Here is a 24702-nt window from a genome sequence, read left to right on the forward strand (position 1 = left end):
TTTGTACCATTTTCTCTAAGAAGGGTGATTTTAGCCTACACAAGTAATTTGTATTTTCACTTTAGAAGTTAAAATTCCTCTTTGTAATCCTATAAACAAAGGAGGATCATTTTCCTGGCTCTTATGACTATAATGTTTCTTCCTCCAATGCCTTCTCTCAACATAATCTACTAAACCCTTTGGGCATTTTTAAAATGTCCATTTTCAAAGTATTTTTGAGTATTATTTGCCATGCTATGAAACTAATACATTTTTTAAAAAGTATCCTATTATTTTGGGGGTCAGTCTGCATTTCAGTGTATTTTTTCTTCATAAATTTTCTTATTAAACTCATATACTTCCAAGAGGCTTTGCTGTATTGAAGTGCTGCTTGAGTTTAGTAGGCTGGGATCATAAATGCATAGAAAAGAATGAGAATACTTCAAGGTGCACCTTCCTCTAGAAATAGTGATACCTCCGGTCACTTTATAAATCTCTATTCCTGAGAAAGGAATGCCTCATTCTGAATTGGCTTAGCGTTCCCGGGAGATTCATATTGCAGTACAACTCAATGGCGTATTTTACTGTCAGAGCCATAGATAACAGTGAGTTCATGATAACTACTATCCAAATCTTCCAAATGTAACAACTTAAAGAATGAAAACTAAAACCGGAATTTAAATTGCACAACTGATACAGGAATATTTTATTTTTACATGCGGTTATAATTTATTCTTTTTTCAGGTAATTTGTAATTTATATATAAATATAAGATACATATTTTAATTCTAATACAGATAAGAATATGCAACTTAACAGTATTTCAAACAATAACTATTTTCACCTTATTTTAATTCTAAAGTAGAAATATATTTATATACCAAATGTAATAAATACAAAATATATTATTTATCAAGTAGGGGTAAATTTATAAAGTTAAAAAATACATAACATTTTCTATAATTTATATAATAATTATTGTTGCCATGTAGACATAATTTAAATTATAAAACACTATCATATTTTCCTTTGCCTGTTTTGCAATTCTTTAAATGTCTTTTAAAACCTATTAGAATTCAAAGATAAACACATTGAATCAGAGGAAGATCCAGGAATTGTGCCAATTTCTCTATAAAATTCTCTATGCATATGGAGATATACCCTATTTTATGAGGTATTTCATTACCTATTAAATTTTATATCTGTTAAAATAATCATGATATCTAATATAAGTGATAAAACATCATTAAAAGTAAAACAAAACCAGGTATGCATGAAGTTTGCTTTTCAATTATGTGTGTTCAATTTGTGTTTTATTTTGTTTTGTTTTGTTTTGTTTTTGAGACAAGGTCCCAGGCGAGTGCAGTGGTGCCATCTTAGCTCACTGCAGAACTGACCTCCCAGACTCAAGCGATCCTCCCGTCTCAGCCTCCCAAGTAGCTGGGACTACAGGTTTGCACCACCAGGCCTGGCTAATTTTTTATTTGTTTTGTAGAGATGGGGTCTCAGTATATTGCCCAGGCTGGTCTCAAACTCCCTGGCTCAAGCAATCCTCCCACCTTGGCCTCCCAAAGTGCTGGAGTTACAGGTGTGAACCACAACAGTGCCAGATCCAATTTGTATTTTAAAGCATTGAATATAAGCTCTTTAAGAAACAAAGGCTGATATCGTTCTCTGTTAACCACTAATCTTCAGCCATAACTTGCAGAAACAGATTTAGAGATTGGTAGTTATCAGAAATGAACAGGTGGGCACCAAAACCTGATCCCCGCTGGTAAGGAGATTCTTATCAAGTTTCAGCAAACCCAGTGAGGTAACCTGAAGCCTGAGATTCTCCTTCTCTTCTGTCTACCCCAGTGATTCTCAAAGGGAGGTTTATTTTGCCCCCAGTAGACATTTTGCAATGTGCTGAGACATTTTTGGTTGTCACACTTTGGGGGCATGGGAGTGTTGCTGGCATCCAGTTGCTTAAGGCCAGGGATACAGCTAAACATCCTACAGTGCACAGGACAGCCCCACAAATAATTATGAAACCCCAAATGTCAATAGTGCCAAAGTTGAGAAATCCTGACCTGGGAGAATCTAGACTGGATGTTGGGGAACATTTGGGATTGACGCCCACAGAGCCAGTGTATGTATGTCTGTGTATATGTATGTTTGTAGATTTACACACATCTACATGTATATTGACAATGAAGACAGATCATGCCCCTATTTAATTTATGCAAATGCAAAGGCAATGGAATATGTTGGAAAAGGGGAGAGGAATTTAAATAGTCTTAGCAATTTTTCCTGATACCTAATGTGTCTATTCCTAAAGTGAAGTTAGGTGTTGGGGCGTGCATCTGCCATGTCTTGAGCAAGTAACAATTCTCTGAGTGTCTCAGAGTATAAATTGAAGCCCAGTCTAATGTTCGGATATATTTTGCACAACACAGTTTCTTTTTTGCTCTCAATATTTCAGTTAAGGTTCAACAAAAAAGGCAGCAATCATAGATATTTTTGACAATTCAGTCATGTACCAAGATAGGCCCATATTATGTGTGAGAATTTTACCTGGGAGGTATTGAACACACCCAAACTGGATTATGAAGTATCTTCTGCACTTTTTGAAAACCAATACAAATGAGACACCACTACACACCTACCAGAATGGCTAAAATGAAAACAGGGACAACATCAAATGCTGGGGAGGATGCAGAGAAAGCTGGGTCACTGATACATTTCTGGTGGGGATGTCAAATGATTCAGCCACTCTGCAATACGCTTTGGCAGTTTCTTACAAAACTGAATGTGTACTTGCCATATGACCCAGCAATTGCACTCCTGGGCATTTATCCCAGAGAAATGCAAACTTACAGTCACACAAAATCCTACACACAAATGCTCATAGCAACTTTGTTTGTAATAGCTCCAAAGTAGAAACAACCCAAATGTCCTTAAACAAGTTGATGATTAAACTGTCATATATCCACACCAAGGAACATTACTCAGCAATAAAAAGGAAAAAACGACTGATACATGCAACAACTTGGACAAACGTCTAGAAAATTAAGTGAGCGGGAAAAAATGTCAATCTCAAACAATTGCATACTGTATGATTACGTTTATATTCTTGAAGTAGCACAATTATAGAGATGGAGAACAGATGATTACTGGTTTCTGGGGGTTAGGGATGGGGTAAGGGGTGGGTAAAGGGTGCAGACTGCCCAGTACATTTTTTTGCAACTTCCTATGGATCTGTAATTATTTCAAAATACAATTTTTAAAGTTATGTTTCTGTAACAACACAGCCCTGGGAAACAAGATCACCCAAATGGTCTCATTCACAGTGGTAGAGTTGGTCAGTGTTATATTCTCAGCCCTCAGTAGTGGCAACCCTTAGCACCATGCCCTCTAAAATGCATTTTTTTTTCCATTTCTACCTTTTGTATTTACTGCTGTGCTTATTTTTTTGTTTTAAAGACAGAAATACATAAACATGAGTATAAGTGTAATTTTATTTCTAGGTATAGCTGTAAGTATAAGGTGTGTAACATTGTAAAAGAGTTTAATTGTTGTAAAGAATAAGATAGATGAAGAAAAAAATGCTTTTTTGGATTATAATATGAAAGGTAGTGATAAGTGATCATGTCCATTTAATACTATTTGGTGTTGTTTTAGCATATTAGGATAATTTGTCTGAAAAGGGTACATTTTTAGCAACAAATTAGTTTTCTTACATTACAGGGATATTTATACATATACATGCACACGTGCATACACACACACACACACATTTGTCTAAAGAGATGCTTTTGAATCATTACAGCCATTTCAGACATTATTCCACCGTGTGTACATATGTGTATATTTACATGCCTCTGTGTGGGTGGATGTGTATTCATTCAGAGGGTAAGAAGTAGAAATGTCCATAAAACCCAGCCTTCTCTGAAACCTTAAGTTTGTACCTAAAAAAAGAGAAGTTAACCTAACATTTTTAAGTGCCTAGTATGTAACCAATACTCTGTTAAGTGCTTTATATATCATTTATATATATAATCCTTCATTTGGTGATTATTCTATAAACCCTGTGAGTTGTCCACATCATTTCAATTTTACAGGTGAGGAAACTTTGGAAGTTTAAGGAATCAACCCAAGGTCACAGAGTTAAGATGTGGCACGTTAGGGTCTTTACTCAAGGGTCTCTGACAGTGTGCTTCTAAGTCTACTGCCTGGAGTGATTCTCTTACTAAATAGTAGTTTTATCGTTGTCAAAAAAACCCATCAAACATCGTTGTACTAGACCTGGCATTTTCTTTCTTTCTTTCTTTCTTTTTTTTGAGACTGAGTCTCGCACTTTGGCCCAGGCTGGAGTGCAGTGGCGCGATCTCGGCTCACTGCAAGCTCCGCCTCCCGGGTTCACGCCATTCTCCTGCCTCAGCCTCCCAAGTAGCTGGGACTACAGGTGCCCAACACCATGCCCGGCTAATTTTTTTGTATTTTTAGTAGAGACGGGGTTTCACCGTGTTAGCCAGGATGGTCTCGTTCTCCTGACCTCGTGATCCGCCCGCCTCGGCTTCCCAAAGTGCTGGAATTACAGGCGTGAGCCACCGCGCCCGGCCTTCTTTTTGTTTTTCTAAACAGAGGATATGAGCAGACATTGCACAAGAAATGCAAATAGACCTTCAACACATGCAGAGACACTCAACGTCACTCAGAAGAGAATGCAAAGCTACACAGAGATGCCGCTTTTCAGATATCAGATAGGCAAAGGTGCACAAGTTGGACAATGCTCTCTATTGATGAGGCTCTGGGGCAGTGCGACAATGTTATTTATTTATCAAAATTAGAAACTGCATTTGCCCTTTGGCCCAGCAATCCCACTTCTGGGGATTTTTAATACAGATACATCCGCCCCATACAAACTGATGAACACAACGTTTTTCAGTGCACATTGCTTTAATGGCAAAATATTGGACACACTCCACGTGACTAGTAGGGGAAGGGTCAAATCAATTATGGTACATCGTCATAGTGCAATGATACGCAGTTTTGTTTTGTTTTTAAAGAGGAAGCTCTCTGTGGACTGTTATGGAAAGATCTCTAGGGTATACTCTAAAGCAGAAAAAAGCCAGGGTGAAGAATAATGTATGTGAAAGGCCACTATTTGTGTAAGAGGAGGGAAATATATTTACATTTGCCTACAACAAGCAGAAAAATTGCTGTAGAAATTGATATCACAACAGGAGACACATGGTATACTATAATTCACAACTTTGGGCAGCTTGGGAATGACGATGTTTACATACCAATTAGGGACTCAAGAAATCCTATAAAGTTTTTCTTCAGGATCCTAGTATTCAAATTAGCATAAGGATCAGACATGGAATATAATCTCTGAGGTGAATGTTTCAAACAATGTTTGAAGCCCCCTGGGATCACACAATTAGGAGTTGTGCCTATCTCAATTACTTTCATACTGTTTCTTTACATGATCCAATGCTAATCAACAATTTACCTGGTTAAAATTTAGTTGGTTTGGTTATGCTCTGAAGAGGACACTCCCTTCTTATGTTTTCTGCACTCAGGCAGGAGACTTGTAAAGGAGCTAACAACAAAGGGATTTTTAACCTTCAAAGCCTTAATTAGAAAATAAGAGCAAATGGTACATTTTTAAAGAGGAACCAGGAATACATATTCTTGTGGGCTTTTGCCTGATTACATTTGTTAATAAGGAATGCCAAAACATGTGCACCAAAAAGCGTTCAAGGTCTTTTGGTAGTAAATTATACTTGTAAATTTGATGTAAGTTGATCACTTGAAGAACTCACACTCTTTGAAGATTAGAATTCATAAATGTATGAAAGAATTAAATGGTTCTTTCCTCTAGTGATATAAAGTATTAAATGACAGAAAAAAATGTGTTCGAAATCAACTGCGGAAATAATTCATTTTGAAAAGTATTCAATAAAAATGTTAAATGGGAAAAATATGCTAAGCCCGTTTCTGCTGGATGAAGAAGTAAAGCAGAAACATGAAAAGGGCAAATTTAAGGATGATGGGCTGGGAAATGTCCCGTCAGCCTCACAGTTTTACTTTTTGTTATTCAACTATGGCAGTTCTAGGCCCAGTAATCTATTCCATCCCCATAAGACAAAGAAAAAAAGACTAATTCTGATCAGCAGAAAACTGGATGGCCTCTAGGAACCTTCAAGAGGGCAGTAGCTCCGGATCAAGGAGAAATGAATGCCTTTGAAGAGGCATCTTAGATTGTTTTGTTAATACATAAAATCCTCTCTCTTTATCATGCAGAAGTCTCATTTCAAAACGAAAATGCAAGTCAATGAGGATTAGTTTGGCTCCTCAGAGGTCAGAACTAAATATACAAAAACTAATAATATGACACTGAAATAAACAAGAATGTGGAATTGCTCATCCGAAGGGATGATGTAACTAATATTGACATAATTTCCAAGCAGAAAAGCAAAACTAGGTCAAAGCACGATGGCCTAACATAATAAGCATTTTTGTTTCCAGATTTTTACCATGTAGGCTGTGTCTGCAGGCATTAATGTCTTCTGTTATCAATGTTCGGGGCTGTCACAAACAATTCATGTCTTATCACTCTTTGTTAGTTAAACCAAAACAATGTAGTTTATATGTGAACCATTCAATTCTGACAGCTGAAATGTTAGAAAGCGGAGAAATATTCAGAAAGTGTCTCTTCCAGACTGAGAAGCATCAAGCAATAAATATTCATTATCTAATAGTCTATCATGTTTTTATCTACTCAGAAAGTCATACCCCTCTCAATTAATTATTATGACTGTTTTCCCTCTTTTAGTCAGAGCCGTACAAAAAGGGCAGCAACAATCTCATTAGGATTTCACTTTAAACATTGACCACTGAAAAGGAACTCAACTGAATCACTCACCAAATAGCCAATTTTTCTCTACCGCTTTCCCCATCATATGTTGACTAAAAGAAGTCACGCTTTCTTCTCTCGTCTATTTGTTCCATTTTACCTTCCTGCACTATTTCCTCAAAGCACAGCTGATTAATTCATGGGCTAAATGACTCATCTCATTCCCTAAACTTTCTTTTATATAAATATAATCCTCCTAGTTTTTGCTGTGTGACATTTTCATACTTAACTAAAATCAGAGCAAAGAATATACACATAAAAGAAGCACAAAACCCAAATATAAGATCATTTAACTATTTGGATTTTTTGGACAGTATTTTCCACTAAAGATGATGTAGTCTTTCCTGAGTTGCCTCATTATAAACCAACATTCCATTCAAATTGCCTTGGAATTTATTAGCATATTGAATTATAGCACATGACCTGAAAACATCCAAATTATATCTTAGTAGAAGGCATGTGGTACAGTCACAAAAGAGAATGAGATGGGGAGTCTAGAAGACTTAGCTTCTAGGTGTAGAACCTAAGTCTCCCTCATACCTTGCTCCCAGATGGAGGGTAAAGTGTTTCTTGTGCTAAAATGTCAACCCAGAAATGCTAAACTTTAACCAGTATTCTTAGTCTGGATTCCTAATGTATTTCGTACACAAGACTTGATCCTATGTAAGTAAATAAATCTCTATTAATAATATTTGGTGGTGCCGTCCATCTATATATTGCTTTATTTGGCCATTCATCTACTTATTATTAACTCAGCAGGGCATTCAATGAATTCCATTTTCCCAGTAACATCCCCCTTCCTCCGAATTGTTTGGGGAAGACCACTTCTAAATACACACAACCAAAGCAACACTCCAAAACTTGACATAGGACAGATACCACAGTCTACCGCATAGACCCTTTGGTAATATATTAGTCCTGTTGTTTCCATAAACTATTAAATGTCCCTGAAATTTCTATTTTGTCATTTTTAACTATAACTTCTGGTCTGTTACACCTACCAGCAATGAAAATGCTTTGTCTGGCACAAATCTTGAACTTCACTATGAAAAATGTGGCCACCATCTACATGGAGAAGGCTTCAGTCTTCTCTCAGACACGCTATCTCAGTTCTGGAGTAACCTTGGGCATGCCACTCACCTGCAAAATTAAACAACTGCACATGGACCTAAGGCCTAAACTATCAGGCTGGGTTCAATGAGAGAAAGCAGCAGATTCTATCTTGGCGATTAGGCTTTGAGCTATTGGAGGGCATGACCCATTTCGTAATCATTTCTGCAGAACAATCAAACAGAAGATAAGCCAAGCTGCTTACCATGTTTTGGGTTGTGTTCTTGCCCAGAACACAACTGAATGGAATATATATATATATATGTGTATATATATATATACGTATATATATGTATATATATATGTATATATATATATACACGTATATATACGTATATATATATGTATATATATATATATAGAGAGAGAGACAGACAGACAGAGAGAGACTATTTATGTGTATATAAATGGACTATATATATATAAAACCATATACATATAGTTCAGTAATCATAACCTATGTTAATTTTCTCTACTACTGATCTATTTAGTCCTTGCTGTTTCCCGGACCTTTCTAATGCCCTTTCTTCTTCATATCCCTTCAGATTTTAAGGAGCATTTTCCATTCTCTTTTTTACTAAAATTCACCCAGCATGCGCCTGTAGAACACTTAATGATTCTTATTGTGTGCCAGACACTGGGCTTGGGTCTGGGGATTCAAAGGTAATTAATATGTGACTCTTGCTCTGGAGTAACTCAGTTCCAAGATAAGCAGACAAACGAGTAGAAATATATACACCAACTCAAATACTCGTGTGGATAAGAGGATGCTACAGCTATTTTCTTTCCATTTATTGTAATCCAAGCAGACAGTGCTCAGCATACAAAGAGCATACTTACAAACAACCCAAACCCACAAACGCCATAATTCCCTCTCAACTGGGGGCCTGTGGCTCCCTGGCTGTTACTCACAAAGACCCTAGTGGGTCCAGAAGTTCAGGCAGGATGCTGAGAAAGAACAAATGAAGAGGTCTGACCCACGGGCAGACACACCAGCAAGTTCTGTCTGCCAAAGGCATGGCCCTGCCCCCAAATATTGTCCCTGAAAGGAAAATCATGTGTTTTGTAGCTCCAGGCTCCACTGCTTGAAATTTCCCCAATTAAAGATTCATCCTAAGGGTTAAAGGGATAAGAGTCATGAGCTTTGGCTCACCCATATTACTTCTCTCCTGCCATGTGGTAGAGACCATTGACTAAAGGAAACAGGAGAGTGGTTTGGAGGTGGGGAAGGGAAGGGTGGGAAGATGAACAATTATAAATTCACTATATATTAGGACAGGCCTGGGGGAGATGCCCCAGTGAGACCAGAAGACATCAGAAGGATGGAGAAAGAAAGGTGAAAACTAGTACGAACTTCCTATTTCAAATATTGCCATGACTGGCCTATTACCAAAAGTATGCCAATTCTTTCTCCTTCTGTTTCCATCCTGTATAACACAGTGGCATGTCCTCAAAACTCAGAACTTGATCTCACATTAATCAGATTGATTATTTTTCGCTGGAAAATGCTCTGGGTTTCAAACAACAAACTCCTAAAACATAAAGTATTCCTAGATTGGGGACTACCTATGAGTTACTTTTCTCTATTGAGAAAAATAAATTACTATTTAATAATTATGAGAAATCTGCTTTATGTAAGAAGTCATAAATTTCTACAAATGGACATGTGGGCTAAAAATCAACTAAATTTCACAATTACAAATCACTTCTCAAGTCTCCTAAGTTCAGTAAGGTTTTGGATACCATCAGTTTTTCAAGTGGATCCCTACCCATACAAATATAGATATTAATGAGCAGCCATTTTGACCATGGAAAAACCTACATTATGCTACTGGTACAATAAATTGTACACCAGATCAAAAGTTCTTTGAGGGCAGGGGCCTTACCAAAGTCATATTTGGAACCCAGAAAGTGCCCTGGCACATTAATAATCACGTATAATGTGGCAGAATATATTAATTCTGTGAGTGCTCAGTAAATGTCATTGAATGATATAAGAAAGGAAGGACAGCCTTTATATTATATTCATCATAAACACTGGACTGAATATAAGACCTTCAACATCCACTTGTACTACAAATGATCAGCACCTCTTCCATGTTTACTCAGAACCTCTCTTTCATAGCGCAAAGCAGGTAAGTTATTTTTTTTGGTCTGGTTTGTTTTTTCAGGAAAGTCCCCTCTTGGCATTTTGTTCTGCGCCTCAATTTTCTGTGCTCCTACTATCACCTGACCTCCTGGAGGCCATTAACCATCCTGATCTTGTGTCAATGGAATATTTTCCTCCAGAGGGGGAAAAATATTTCGGATCCAGATGGCTCCCTAATATTGTGTCCTTTTTAGTTTAAAGAAATTTTTATAACATGCCAGCTCATAAAACTGGGCAAACAAGTTTCTAAAACAAAACCGCTGAGCTCACTTTTGTGTGAAATCAAAGGAGTTGATAATGAGCCAGAATCTTCCCGATAAACTGCCTTACATGTAAACGGAGATTAGATTGCTGTTTGACCTGGCTTTATCGCCCTTTCTTTAATCACAGCGTATTTGATATTCTCTTCCTTGAATGAACTCATTTTCATAGTAGCTTTGGTCACAAGATTAAAGAATCGCTAACTAATTGTTCCAAATAAGCAGAGCAATTCTCTCTGACTCTGCCTCGGGCTCCCTGCAGTGAAGTCCGCTGCCTGATCTTCCGACCACGGGAACTTCAAGCCTGACCCCTGCAGGTAGATAACTGAAATGCACACCTCTAATCAGATCCTGGTCTTTCAAAGTCCCATCAAGTTCTGAAAATAAAAACGTTCATACTTAGTACAATAGGGATATTGATGATATTTATATGATATATTGTACTTCCTTTTCATTGTATAAATTGCTTTTGGAAAGTAGCAACCACTTGTTTAAAAAGAATTAAATTACGTCTGCAAGATACTCTGGTGCGCTTAGCCATTACTTCTTTTTGCCTATTGAGAAAAATCCAAATGATTTGATTGAACTGGGATCCTCAAGTCATGTGGGTTAAAAATGTCCTGATTTGCCCCTACCTTTTTCTAATCAAACAAATTACTCTTTGTCCAGTAACTAAATCCCCCCCTTTCACCAACGCACAGCCCAGGTTGCCATAGCTACCTTGGATGTCTATTTACCACACAAACGATCAAAGCCAGGAGACATCCACATATGCACTTAGCCTTAAAACTTGCTGGAATGTCTGTGGATAACATGCAACTACCAATTAACGGATTTGCTTGTAGCCTATGCGGTCTACAGCCAAGCGAACTAAAAACATGACTCAAAAAAATTATTTCAAAATGACCAACAAGGATCTTTAAACTGACAGCAAGTCTTATAACATTTGCTGAAAGAGAGATAGCAGAGAAGAAATTAAAATTTTAACATATGTTGAAGACACTGAGCTCTATAAACCATGCGCAAAAACTTAAAACATCTGTTGAAAGGGAACATTTCTCAGATGCATATTTAAAATTCCAGTTAGTTACTGTATCTTTCTATTAGATTTCATAAAAGCTGCCTGATCTCAATGTTGGGAGAAATGAGAACAGAACTGCCTTTTGAACTGTTAAGAGTCTGGACTTTCAAATGAAGGAAACCATACAACATACTTGGGACACAATATACTTGCCAGTTACAGAATGATAAGAAAAAGAATGCCGTAAGAGAGATTCTGTTTTAATCCCTAGAATGCCATTTGACATCCTAAACCTGCACAGGTAGTCTTTCTGGGTGGGTGAGTATTCATCCCCAGACTTGCCCCTAACTTGCTGTGTCTCTTTATATTTAACCTTTCTCTGCCTTCGTCTCACCATTTGTTCAATGAGGATCAAATTGCCACCTCGTTCTCTCCTGGGGATGTGGCAGAGAATAAATAGATCGTGTTTGTAAAGGACTTTCTAATCCTCAGAGGAAAGATTAATACGAAGACTTTCATTATTAAGCCAGATGTCCTTGGGCATTTTAATTCCAATCTAAAGAATGCAGAACGGGCTAACCAAACAGATTCACGGCTTCCTTGAAAAAGCAGCATCCTGGCCTTGCAAGAATTTAGCAGCTACGAGACTTACTTTGTTTTAGTAGATCAGAAATACATCATGCACCTTCTTCCCTTAGAGTTTTTTTTCTAAAGTTATCAGGAGTTAAAAACACAAAATATGTCTAGTAGGCAATTTTGCCTAGAGAATCTGATTTTTCCCCCAGCTCAAGAATGAACTATTTGTTCTTCTTGTGTGTAGGGACAATGGGTGGCTTGCCATGTGGGGAGGATATATGCAGTTGCGGGAATGCCACAGGCAAACCTGTTGTTTTTGGCCAGGCTTCTAGAACAGGTGGCCATGCTTTTCCTTTTGCCTGGGAACAGAGCAAATTCCTTCTCAAGGAAGGTTCATAAAAGTTTCCCGTTTATGATCAGAGGGCAGAGACAAGTTGGCACATATTTTAAAATTACTTCCTGATCAAGGTGAATCAGATTTACACTTTTCTTTGGCCTAACTCAGCCGTGGCCTTAGGAACCCTCAAAGAATACTATCCTTCTAGACCTGAAGTGGTGGCTTCAGGAGTGTTCCTTTTCTGCCAACCTGGCAGAAGCCCAAACCCCTCTGAATCTTATAGCTAGGCAAACAGCCTTCTAATTCTGCGGGCAATTTCTGGCTACCCAGAATTTCTGGCTATCAGTGGCAGGCAGGGGTCTCTTCTGGGCTGCCACACCAGTGTACAACATTTGTGCAGCCCTAGGGACAGATCACTCATCAGCAAAGAGATCCAATTTCATTGCTGAGCTGATGACACACAGGTCTGTTTGATAGTTAACCCTGTAAATCCAGCTGGAGCTGCCGGGCTGAGATGACAAATTGGCTGGTGAATTCGATTCACCCTGCCTGGATGCAACAGTCAGGTTTCCCCAAGAGAAACTCAAATAAAGTAGGGATTAACCCATGCCAATAACACCGCCATCTCATTCCTCCCTACATTCTTGTTCTGACTGCAGTGGAACAACATGTTAGATTCTGGAAACTGTCCTCGTTCTTTGGATGAACAATGATCCTGTTTCTCTCCTTCATCTCCTCCCCTGTTCCATCCCACCCTCTTTTCAAGTTCTGAACAGGCCAAAAAAATTAGTAGACATACATAGCTGTGAGATGAAAAGTTGCCCATTCATTAAATAACTAAGGGGTTCACTATATGTGTACTTGTACCCCTAAAACTTCAATACTGGGCTGTTTTCCAACTTCACGTAAATGCCACAACAAACTAGGCATGGGAAAAACCATTCCAAGCTGGGGGAAGCAAACCTTAGGCATAAGGCACGGAGACTGCCATGGTTCCTGAGGAATTGTGTGGGAACAGGGATTCTGGAAATTGAGCTCAGACACCACGGAGGAGAGGACAGGTGGCTCTGCACAGGATCAAATAACTTCTTTGTTCCAGCTAAGGACCTTTGTCAAAAATGTTTTGCGTTCCTCTTTTTCCTTTTCAATCCTTTCCAATTACCCTTCTCCTTCCTTTTCCTCATCCCACTTTAGTAGACATTAACAGTATGAGGTTGGACTGTGAGTTTGCAGAACTTAAAGAAAACGAGCGTCCGCCCCACAGTCCCTACCAAGGCAAGGGCAATTCATTGCAAGCAGACGGCACTTGCTCCTCCGCAAGTGTTTTTCTGCACTCACTGAAACTTGCCAAGCCTGCTTGCTGAGCGAACAAGCGAGGGGGCAAGAAGGCGGAGGGTTTGCGCTGACCATTCGAAGGGGGCTCTGCTTCATCTCCCAAGGCTGTGGGAAAGGGACAGAAAGTTCGAAACCCCTCCCCTGCGCTCTTAAATGGAAAGCTCACTTCCCCCAAAGTGTGCAGGGTGGCGAGCACCCAACCCACTTAGAAGAAAAAGTGAAGAGCTTTTCCGGTTGCGATACAGATGCTAACTTTCCCACCCAGATTTATTCAGAGCTGGTAAAAGCAATAGCATTCCTCTTGAAATCCCTGCCCTTCCAGCCTATTGGCATGTTTTTCCAGCCTTGTTTTCTCCTTATATGAGTATTGTTCTTGATATTTAAATATTGACATAAAATTCTTCCATAACTTTGATTGAGTTGTAAATCACACCCTCTCCTTGGCTTCCTACATCCACTTTTTCTTTCCTTTTCTTGCTTAACAGCAAAGCTATAAACCTCTTCCTGGACTGATAAGGAATTTTATCATCATGCCCCAGAGCCACAGAAGAAGCTGTTGGTTTAGAATTCTTTTCAAAGACTCATTTAAGTAATCCCCCAGCCCTTTCTCCGCTCACTACTTTCAGGGCTGCCTTCTCACGTCCAGAAGCAATACAGTTTCCAAACTGCTAGAACAGAAAAACAAATTTGCATTTTTCTGGAAGGACTGTCTGTGCTCATTTCAAGCTGGTTCCGCCTTCTCCGCCAGAAACACAGTAAGTGCTCAGAATGCGAAACCAAAATGAGATAAGAGGCCCCGTGAAATTCTTTTTCAGGACATTCAGCTGTCTTTATTCTAGCCCAAAGCATAGGGTAGAGGCACTAAAAGCTCGAGATACATCCTGCACGATACATTCCAGCGGCCGCAAACTGGAATTGATTTACATATATTCTACAAACTGCTTGTAAGCCCTTTACAACGACTGCCTGACATCAACCACAATTAGAGGCAAAAGTGGGGGCGGGTGGCGAGGACCAGACCGGGGTGGCTCAGGTAAAATGTGCTTCTTTGGTTGTCTTAGGAAAATGCAGCCCCGTCTTTCCGCCAAACGCATCGACTATGGCCAGGCGCCTGCTAACCCAGCAAGCTCTCCGGAGTAACACGTCGCAGGGGTCCCGGGCGGCGCCCGCCCCCTCCGCCGCCAGCGCAACCGCCTGAGCTTACCTGCCTCATGTTTAGAATCCCATGACCCATCCGGCAGGGAGCGAGCTGCATCGGAGCCCGCGTCGCAGTCTTCAGAGCGGAAACACCGAACCCGACAGGAGCCCCCAAGACAAAAGCAACCCGGCGAAATCTACGGGCAGCAAAGAGCACGTTTTCGTCCTCTTTTTCTTTGATCTGTTGCTACATGCACTCTGCCCGAGACAATGTCAAGTTTCTCAACCTTTTCTCCCCCAGCCTATGAAAAGTCGGTCGCAGGGAAGCGAGGACCGCCTGGCTCTTATTTCAAATCAGTTCTCAGAGACGTTGTAGGTGGCTGGCTTGGGCCGCGGAGGAGCTTCGCCAATCAGAAGCAAGGGGGTGGGTCCTGGGAGCCAGAAAGGCTGCCTCCGCGAGGATTAGGGGCGCTTTCGGGATTCAAATGACTGGAAGCAGCTGGAAACAATGTCCAAAGCTCCAAAAGTAAAGGATGAGTTCTATTCTTATCTAACAGCGCTAGTTCTGCTAAAAGCTTAACTAGCTAAGGGCCTTAAATCCTTGCATTTTAAGAGCTCCCTAACAGCATTAAAACATTTGGAAGGTGCAAAATTATTTCAGCCAGAAAAGTTCAACACTCAGGACCCAAGGGTATTTTTAAAAGGATATCTTGCACTGAAGCCCTACTTTTGCAAAAGACTGGAAAGGAAACCAAATTGTTATGAGTAACACCTTAACTAAAACGAACAATCCAGAAAGGAGGGTGTTACCTACCTCATCTGCATATAGATTAACTGTATATTCAATTTAAGAAAAATAAATCTTAATGGGAACGTGCACACAATTTTTTTGAAATGCAGCAAATGAACAAGAATCTTTACCTACTGAGGGCCCGAGGCATAATTTCAAATAACACTATTGTCATAGAACAATACACACTGACATTTTGTTCAGAAAAAAAAAATTTAGTGCATCCACCTTTCTCTATGGTTTGGCTTCCCTACAGGGTTGATCTGTTGAACTTATTAACAGGGACAAGCTGGACATCACCTTGGCAGGATTGCAGGAGAGCTGGAGAAGTAGTTGGCTTCTTAGAAACAAACTCAGACCAAAAAAAATTTCCAAAGTTTGCTTTCTTAACTCCATATAAGCAATAACTTTTTTCAACTCTTAGCCAACATGATTTTAATGTAAATCTACCTTCTGGATTTCAAGAAAGTGCAAGTTGAGCAAAGAGTACTTTGTGTAGAACTAATGGCATATTTTCCCCCAAGAAATGACCGCAATTTTGTGACGATAATTCAATAAAGATTTTAAATGTGTTGGTATCAGAGGAAAAAAAATTACTTAGCAAATAATGCATTGGTGGCTTCAGGAGTGTCAGCTGCATGGGTTCAATACATGTGAGCTCTGCCCAGTTCTGTGAAAATTTGGTGGTCCGATAACTGGGCCTGGAAGCCCATAATGCTAGCCCCCTGCCTGAGTAGCCTAAGGAGCCACCTAGTGACACAAACTGACTTCAGTCCACTTCTTGTACTTTTCCTTGAGAGCCCTTCATATGATGGAGTTCAGGATTTCTCAATCTCAGCACTATTGACATTTTGGGCAGGATAATTCTTTGTCGTGAGGGCTGTCCTGTGCACTGTAAGATGTGTAGCAGCATCCCTGGATTCTGCACACTAGATGCCAGTAGCACCCCCACAATCGTGATGACCAATAATGTCTCCAGACATTACCAAATATCTCCTGGGTGATGAAATCACGCTTTGAAAGGGTGGTTCTTAAACTGGAGGGCGCAAGGAAACCTCTGGGGAGATTGTTAAAAATGCAAATCTCCAGGCCCCTGCACGAAAATAATCTGATTCAGTAGGTTTGCTGAGGAGCCTGAGAATCAGCATTTTATCCCACTGACAAAGGACTCTGATTTACTTTGAGAAATATTGCGTCTATCCCTGCCCTAGGTATGCCCCAGCCACAGGACACAGGAAGCTACCCAGGGCTCCTGCCATTAAATACTGGAGCTTAATCCCATGGCACATCTGTTTATCACCTTCAGTAGAAGCTACAACTGCGTCTGCCTTCTGCTTTCATCACCTCAAAGGTAAATATGAGCTGGGATTTCCTCTCTCAAGGACTGAGCCCTTTTAATATTCCTTCCATTTTTATTCTCCTTTGACTCACTCACCAACTATCCAACAATCTCAAATGTCACCACTCATTCGTGATTTCCCCAAATGCCCCAAGAAAAATTAATCCCTTCCATCTTCTATGCCCTTAAAGCAAAATACCCTTATAAAAGAGGTTTCAGAGAGCCTATTTGCCCCTTCTGCCATGTGAGGACACAGCAACAAGGAGCCACTGATGAAGCAGAGAGCCCTCGCCAGACACCAAATCTGCTGGCACCTTGATCTTGGATTTACGTGCCTCCAGAACTACGAGAAATAATAATCTGTTGTTTATAAATGACCCAGTCTAAGGTACAGTATTTTGTTATAGCAGCCTGAACTAACACAGTGCCATAAAATATGCTGCCTCCATGTTTCAGAAAACCTCTAAAAAAAATGAAAGGTGGGGATACACAAAGTCTTTTTCATTTACAAATAAACAAATGGAAATGTTTAAAATTCTGAATGAAATAAATGGTCCTTTGGAGAATGTTCATTGAGTGAGGATTTGATCCACCTATTAGAAACAGTGAGGCCCGGTGAGGTGGCTCACGCCTGTAATCCTAGAACTTTTGAAGGCTGAGGAGGGCGGATGATCGCTTGAGCTCAGGAGTTTGAGACCAGCCTGGGCAACATGGTGAAACGCTGTCTCTACAAAAAAAAAAAAAAAAATAGCTGGGCATGGTGGTGTGTGCCTGTAGTCTCAGGTACTTGGGGAGCTAAGACAGGAGGATCACTTGAACCCAGGAGGTCGAGGCTGCAGTGAGCCTAGGTTGTGCCACTGCACTCCAGCCTGGGCGACAAATAAGACCCCGAAAAAAAAGAAAAAAAATAAAGAAAGGAAAGAAAGAAAGAAAAGAAAGAGAGAAAGAAAGAAGAAAGGAAGGAAGGAAGGAAGGAAGGAAGGAAGGAAGGAAGGAAGGAAGGAAGGAAGGAAGGGAAAAAGAAAAGAAAGGTGAAATGAGTAAAAGAGCTTGCTCTACCAAACGAACAGATGTTCTGTTCCCAAATCTGTGATTAAACATGTTTGCAAATATTAGCTGAAGGGATGTTGGAAGTTTTGAAAGCTCTTCTTCAAAAAAAGCAGCCTAGTCGATAATCTTGTTAGTTATGTGCGGGTTTGGTTATTAACAGACCTTGTAGCAAACCTAACATAGGTTCTGGGTGGATAGTCCTGGACAGGCAGCGCTACTCAGACATGGACAGGCATTGCTGTGGCGCCCTTGGACGATACCTAACAGTATTTGTGCCACCTCTCTCAGTGATCTCATAGATCAAAGAACATGGAATGAATGTTTGTGTAAGTAAAAAATGGCTGAATATCAGCAATTTCACATAGGTTATTTTAATGTGTGTCAGGACACATCAAAAGTCAATGAAAATCAAGCTGAAGTTGTCTATGCAGCCACCTGGACAGTGCCCAGTACAAGTGCACAGACTTTGGGAGCTATGAAAAGAGCATGTTTATTCTCCCTCAGAGGTTTCAGAAATCCAGTTGTTTTATTATCGGGACAGAGGGAAATTTACGGAATACCGTGTTTGAAGTGATTAGTAAAGGTAATTTAAGTTGACAACAACATGAGTCCCCACTTAGAAAAAAAAATCTCATCTATAATTCTTATAGAAAGTCACAAAAAGAGAAAAAAGTTTCTACTTCCTGTGTACAGGTACTCCTTAAATTAGTTTCTTTCAGTTGGTTAAGGGAAACAATGTGGCATACCACAAGGATGGGCCAAATAAGACTTGGAGTCAGTTTTCTGTGCTGACTTGGTCACTAACTGGCTAATAGACCTCAGATAAGCCAGTTGATACCTCTAAGCCCAAGATTTCTCAGGGGACAATTGCACAGCTTGAATAAATTCATATATTGGGAAGTGTGCCCAGTGCAATTGCTATTGCTTGTTGTGTAAATGTGTTGGATGACCAACACTGGAAAGAAGGGAAAAAATCTATGTAGTCAGAAATGTACCCTAAGCTTGTTGTTTCCTTACTAGAAAATTAAGGAATCAAAGCAAATCATGTCATTTTTAATGTTAATTAAATCTTACTATTTAATAATTCTATGCTTTTAAAGGTGAAATATTTTAACAGCATCTAGTTTGTCTTAAGATTAAATATAGCAGATTCTTCATTATCTGCCCTTGAGTAATCTGGTAAATGGTTTATGCATGAATTTTTAAGATTTTTATTTTATTTCATTTAACTTTATTACTTTTTAAAAATTTTTTTGAAACAGGGTCTCACTCTGCTGCCTAGGCTGGAGTGCAGTGGCATAATCTCGGCTCACTGCACCCTCAACCGTCTGGACTCAAGTGATTCTCCCACCTCAGCCTCCTGAGTAGCTGGCACCACAGGTGCATGTCACCATGCCTGGCTAATTTTTTTTACTAATTTGTAGAGATGGGGGTCTTGCTATGTTGCCCAGGCTGGTCTTGAACTCCTGGGCTCAAGTGATCCTCCTGCTTCAGCCGCCAAAAACGGTTTATGCATGAATTTACCAAGGGCTTGTTATATCCTCCTCCTGTGGTCAAAATCTCCACTCCCAATTGAACTTTCTACTTCATTTCAATACAATAATATCATACTTCCCAAGAATAATTCTTCAATTTCTGTCATTTATTTTTTACTATAATTTTTTATTTAAATTTAAAGAGGAAAATTATTTAAATTAATTATTTTTTAAGTGATTGCCTGTATCAGTCAGGGCTCTCCAGAGAAACATAAAACAGGCTTATGTAACTATGGGGTCTGGCAAGTCTGACATCCATGGGGCAGGCTGGCAGGTGCGGACTCTGTAGACTTGAGGCAGAATTTCTCCTTCCTCAGGGAAACCTCGATTTTGCTGTAAAGGCTTTAACTAATGGGGTGTGGCCCACCTACATTATCAAGGATAATCTCCTTTACTGAAGTCAACTGATTGTAGATATTCACCATATATGTTCAATATACCTTCATGGCAACACCTTGATTAACATTTGGTTGAATAAGTGGGTACTACAGCCTAGCCAAGTTAACACATAAACCATCACAAGGCCCATGCCCAAACATTTGTATATCCATTGCAACAACAAGCACAGAGTATGTGGTCAGTCAATAAATGTTTACTGAGTTGTTGTGACTAATAATAATATTAATAATTTAAAAATCTCCATTAGTAGAAGGCCGTCTTCTTTATCAATAATGAAATTTTGCTAATCGATTTATTATGTACTTATCAACTGCAACGCTGGAAGTTAAGAACTCTATTTTACTTAATTTTGAGATTAAGTGATTTCTAGCTGACAGTTCTTTACCAAGTCATACTATCAATCAAATGTCAGAATATAATGCAATTGTTTTCATACCAAGGCTCAACATTTTTGCATCCCATGTACTCTTTCTTTGGAAACCACTCAAAGATGTGTTTTAGCAAAATGAGAGTGTTAAACTAAGAAAGATAAGTCAATGGGACCCAGAAAATAGAGGAACCAACATAAAAAGAAGTAAGGAAAGTCCAGGATAATAACTACATAATTATCATGCAGTTGTGTGCAGCATCTTAGAAAGGCCCCATCTAAATTGTAGCAGGAGGATGGAGGAGTCCTGGAGTTAGGACTCTGGGGGAAAAATGATACTATAGGTAACATTTGAGGGCAAATAGTTACACATAAATATAAGCAATATGTGAGGCTATTATTAACTCCAGGCAAAACAAAAGAATGCACAAAAAAAGGAAGCATTGTTATAGAACAGTCCTTAACTTGGCAGTGATTTCTGATATAGATATTATGGCAGAGACTACTGGTAGCCAATCCAGTATTCATCTTCCCTTTGCTTCTTTTCAACAGAACCTCAGTTTACTTGGGGCAGAAATGTGCCCAGCTGAAGAACATTTCCCAGCCCCCTTTGCAGGTATAGGTGATCATATGAAACTATTATTATTATTATTATTGTTATTATTATTATTATTATTAAAGACTAGGTCTCGCTGTGTTGCCCAGGCTGGAGTGCAGTGGCTAGTCACAGGCACACTCATATTGCACTACAGCCTCAAACTCCTGGGCTCGAGCCATCCTCCTGCCTCAGCCTCCCAAGTAGCTGGGACTACAAGCTCACACCACCATGTCTGGTAGGCCTATGAAATTTTAATAGAAGCTGCTATGTGCTATGTAGGGCTTTTGGGAAAGCTATTTAAAGGGAACACACACTGTTTGCTCTTTGCCCTTCCTGGATTTCTCCACCAGGAATGGTTGCAATGTCTGAGGGACTGGGGCCTTTCTGTAACAATGACGAGGACAGAACACCTAGTAACGCTGGATAACAGAAAAGATAGAAGGATCTTGGATTTCTGATGACATCTTGGAGCCTCCAAATGAGCCCTAAGCTTCATGTTCTATGAAAAAATAAATTGCTGATTTGTTTGAGCCAATGTTTTGGGATCTGTGTTACTAGGTGAACATAATTCCTGACACCATTATATTGGAAGAATGTGGTATTGGGATGAGGAGGGCTAATTCCTTTTTGATCCTATGTAGAATGTTAAGAATAATATCCAAAATTCATAAACCAGGAAAGAGCAGTAAAGGCATATTATGGGAAATATGGAGATACATAGCAGAGGAGATATTTGCCAGTTGAAAGTGATTGTCCCTAGGGTGGAGTGGGATGGGACAGGGATTAATGTTTTTCATTAAGAGTCTTTCATACATTTGTATGTTGAACATGTATTACTTTGATAAAATTAAAATTAGTTTAAAATAAACAAAAAGATACTCTCTGGTTATTAAATCAATTTCTTGTCTTTAAAGTCACTTCCTATGAACTAGCAGTGTTTTATTATCATCTGGCCCATAGATGACCAGAGTCGTGGTAGAGCTTCAGAGAAATTATATGCCTAATGGTCCATTCTGAAACCCAAGTGTAATGTGATCACGTCATACACATATGACCTGATTGGCATTTCCTGTTTCCACCATTTCAGCTTTAATTTGTTCAAGGCTTATGATAGTTTTGCCACATGTAACCACAGATACATATAGACGGTTCTGATCCAAATTGTTTTGGACATTCTTTTAGATCTCCAGGAATGAATATTCTATATCCAAGACACCTTAATAATTCATTAGAGTAATCGAAAACCACCTTTTGTTCTTATTCCTAATTGGTATCATTCTTGATTTAAATCCATTTTTTGTGGGTTTTTGTATGACTAGGAATAGCTGGTTACTGTCCTTCATATTTAACCATTTTACTTCTTATTCTTTTATCTCACTTTCCTTATATACGAGAAAGATTAGTCCCTCAAACCTTTAATATTTTAATGCACAAAGCTGATATTTAAATTAGTCTTAGAGATTAAAAATATTAACTTTTATGAATCAGATCTCTTTTTTTGTATGTTAGAAACAAGCAAATCAGGCTGGATCATTGATAAGCATGTGGACATAAGGAGGTGAATAAAAATTTTAATCAAAAGAAGCTTTGAACAGGATTTGCGCTCCTTGCTTACAAAAAGTCAATGCTTTATCTTTTAGATTGGTACTTAAATGAACAGAAAGATTGCCAGGATGGTTGTGTTATTTCTGATTGGTGAAAATCCTCTCCCACTTCACACATACCTGGATCTAAGATGGTAGTAAAGATAAAAACTACTTAGGAATCATGGTTTATGTGTCACTTTCCTTTGTTACACACAGATCATGGTGTGTTTTTTTTTTAACATTTTTAATGGCCAAGGAAATAATATTTACCCTTATTTCCTTATAACTAGGTAACTTGTCATAAGTTTTTTTTTTTCTGTTGAGAACCACTTATGAAAATCAACACATACTGAGATAGGCTTTCTTATATTATTCCCCTGATGCGAAATAAACATATTTAGTCATGGCAAGAAAAAAATGCAAACATGGGTATCAGTGCCTCAGCTTTTCCCATATTTATTCAAGAAATCTAAATGTCTGAGAAACTACATTCAAATGAGGCTTCATTTTATTTCTCCTTTGAATTATTAATTTACAAAAGGAAGGGCTTATATTGCCTGTCTACATTATCTTATAAATAGCAATGCTATTTAATATTATTTTAATGTGAATGATTTAAATAGTATCATACAATGAACAAAATAACTATTCTTTTTCATAGCATTATTTAAGTTGTACCACAGTGCCCTAGTGATATTTGTCCTAAACTATATCTGTGTGGAAAAAAAAGATAATTTTGTTATGGTCATCTTTAGAAACCAACCAATTCGCAAATAGGTGGACTTTTCTTCAACTGGGCAAATTAATTTAGCCCAATTAAGGGAATTTAAAACCAGCTGATACACCACACACTGAGAGGTCTAATGAGATAAAAATACGAGTACCTACATTACAGAGATGCACAATACAATATAATATGATATAATATAACCCACCAGGAGGTATTTGTGCTGAATTAAAAGGCAGGCAATTGAAAAACTCTCGTATCTATCATGGACCAGTTATACATCAGTCCCTTTTTGGACATGCAGGAAGTGTACAGTTGGTATATGGGACATCGGAATCCATCTCTCAAACTCGAGAACCCATACTCTTTCCAGCATGTGGTGCTGGCACCCTAGTTCAGATGCAGGTCCCCTTTGGAATGAGGCTCAAAATGCAGTATGCCCATGACTCATCACAAACACTCCTTCACCTCCTGTGCCTCAATGGGGGTGATGGGATTTACCACTTAGATGGTTCTAAAATCCCCAACCACAATCTACCTCCAAAAGTCTCTCATATTGCACCTTCAAGATGAGTCAGGAATTTGCCATTACATTTGGAAGCAAACTGAAGCACTTTAATGATTTTTTTTTTTTTTTAGACAGTCTTGCTCTGTCATCCAGGCTGTTGTGCAGTGGCGTGATCTCAGCTCACTGCAACCTCTGCTTCCTGAGTTCAAGCTATTCTCCAGCCTCAGCCACTCTAGTGGCTGGGATTACAGGTGAGTGCCACCATGCCTGGCTATTTTTTTTTTCTTTTTTAGTAGAAACAGGGTCTCGCCATATTGGCCAGGCTGGTCTCAAACTCCTGGCCTCAAGTGATCCACCAGTCTTGGCCTCCCAAAGTGCTGGGATTACAGGCGTGAGCCACTAAGCCTGGCCAGCACTGTAATGATTTTTAATCACCTTAAATGGTTCTCCAAATTTGGGCTGTGTTCATCCAATCAACCAGAGGTAGGAAAAAACAATGCATTTGTCTGTTAAGGGAGTAGCCCTCATGGAAAAAGATGTTGGTATTGTGCTATGCAGAGGAGGATTTGGATTTTAGGGCTCTTTGTCTAGGACTGTGAATGAGGTTTTCCTTTTCCATTCAGAATTGCTGAATGATGTTCCTAGTGGAATACGTTTGTGTGATTCATTTCCACAGTTAGGAATGCAGCCTTAGAGCACTTTTCTTTATTCGGAGCTAATTGGTGCATCAATGTTCTAGCCATCGATTTCATTAGCAACATATAGATAGATATCTGTACATCTCTATGAATTGATTTTCATCACTCCCAGGGAATCCAAAGATCTCAAGCATAGAGACAAGTGCTTCATATAAGAAAAAGAATCGGAGAGACTCTCATGCCTTAACCATATGCTAACAAAGATGGTATACCTTCTTTATGCCAGAACGGTCATAGGTATTCAGTAAGTATTTATGGACTACAGCTATAACACCCTGAACACGCCTGATCATG

General features: G+C 39.1%; 1 protein-coding gene across 9 annotated transcripts in view; it reads right to left on the reverse strand.

The window, feature by feature from the left end:
* Nucleotides 1-24702, reverse strand: part of MID1 (midline 1) — a 664445-nt gene that overhangs the window by 160559 nt on the left and 479184 nt on the right. Inside the window, exon 1 of one of the 9 annotated variants that reach the window (XM_054676511.2) lies at nt 14879-15223. The exons of 6 other annotated variants lie outside the window; for them this stretch is intronic. The gene's annotated coding sequence lies outside the window, so the exon portion shown is untranslated. Of the gene's footprint in view, nt 1-14878; nt 15224-24702 lie in introns of those variants that run through there. 2 more of the 9 variants (XM_054676516.2, XM_063804569.1) reach the window with 2 other exon arrangements.

The sequence above is a fragment of the Pan troglodytes genome, chromosome X (genome assembly GCF_028858775.2).
Source record: "Pan troglodytes isolate AG18354 chromosome X, NHGRI_mPanTro3-v2.0_pri, whole genome shotgun sequence".
Taxonomy (NCBI): domain Eukaryota; kingdom Metazoa; phylum Chordata; class Mammalia; order Primates; family Hominidae; genus Pan; species Pan troglodytes.